Raw genomic sequence first — 1,688 nt, 5'->3', positions numbered from 1 at the left:
TTGCTATGCTGTTCTAGCACACGTCGAGAAAGTACAAACTGAAGAAAAGAGCATCAATGATGTTCCCATTGCAAAAGAATTTCCCGATGTATTTCTGAAAGAATTACCGGGATTACCTCCACATCGATCCGTTGAATTTCAAATAGATCTTGTACCAGGAGCTGCACCAATAGCTCGTGCTCCTTACAGACTCGCACCCAGCGAGATGAAAGAACTGAAAAGCCAATTACAAGAACTTTTAGAGCGTGGTTTCATTCGACCAAGCACATCACCGTGGGGAGCTCCTGTTTTGTTTGTCAAGAAGAAAGATGGTACATTCGGGTTGTGTATCGACTACCGAGAGTTGAACAAACTTACCATCAAGAACCGCTACCCACTACCGAGAATCGATGACTTATTTGATCAACTACAAGGCTCGTCTGTTTATTCAAAGATTGACTTACATTCCGGGCATCATCAAATGCAGGTGAAAGAAGATGATATTCCAAAGACTGCTTTCAGAACACGTTACAGTCATTACAAGTTTATGGTCATGCCGTTTGGTTTAACTAATGCACCAGCTGTGTTCATGGACCTTATGAACCGAGTGTGTGGACCATACCTTGACAAGTTTGTCATTGTTTTCATTGATGACATACTTATTTACTCAAAGAATGACCAAGAACACGGTGAACATTTGAGAAAGGTGTTAGAAGTATTGAGGAAGGAAGAATTGTACGCTAAGTTTTCAAAGTGTGCATTTTGGTTGGAAGAAGTTCAATTCCTCGGTCACATAGTGAACAAAGAAGGTATTAAGGTGGATCCGGCAAAGATAGAAACTGTTGAAAAGTGGGAAACCCCGAAAACTCCGAAACACATACGCCAGTTTTTAGGACTAGCTGGTTACTACAGAAGGTTCATCCAAGACTTTTCCAGAATAGCAAAACCCTTGACTGCATTAATGCATAAAGGGAAGAAATTTGAATGGAATGATGAACAAGAGAAAGCGTTTCAGTTATTGAAGAAAAAGCTAACTACGGCACCTATATTGTCATTGCCTGAAGGGAATGATGATTTTGTGATTTATTGTGACGCATCAAAGCAAGGTCTCGGTTGTGTATTAATGCAACGAACGAAGGTGATTGCTTATTTGTCTAGACAATTGAAGATTCACGAACAAAATTATACGACGCATGATTTGGAATTAGGCGCGGTTGTTTTTGCATTAAAGACTTGGAGGCACTACTTATATGGGGTCAAAAGTATTATATATACCGACCACAAAAGTCTTCAACACATATTTAATCAGAAACAACTGAATATGAGGCATCGTAGGAGGATTGAATTATTGAATGATTACGACTTTGAGATTCGTTACCACCCGGGGAAGGCAAATGTGGTAGCCGATGCCTTGAGCAGGAAGGACAGAGAACCCATTCGAGTAATATCTATGAATATAATGATTCATAATAACCTTACTACTCAAATAAAGGAGGCGCAACAAGGAGTTTTAAAAGAGGGAAATTTAAAGGATGAAATACCCAAAGGATCGGAGAAGCATCTTAATATTCGGGAAGACAGAACCCGGTATAGGGCTGAAAGGATTTGGGTACCAAAATTTGGAGATATGAGAGAAATGGTACTTAGAGAAGCTCATAAAACCAGATACTCAATACATCCTGGAACGGGGAAGATGTACAAGGATCTCA

The sequence above is a fragment of the Rutidosis leptorrhynchoides genome, chromosome 9, assembly GCF_046630445.1.
Source record: "Rutidosis leptorrhynchoides isolate AG116_Rl617_1_P2 chromosome 9, CSIRO_AGI_Rlap_v1, whole genome shotgun sequence".
In the NCBI taxonomy this organism is placed as follows: Eukaryota; Viridiplantae; Streptophyta; class Magnoliopsida; order Asterales; family Asteraceae; genus Rutidosis; species Rutidosis leptorrhynchoides.
This window is presented reverse-complemented; position numbering follows the sequence as displayed.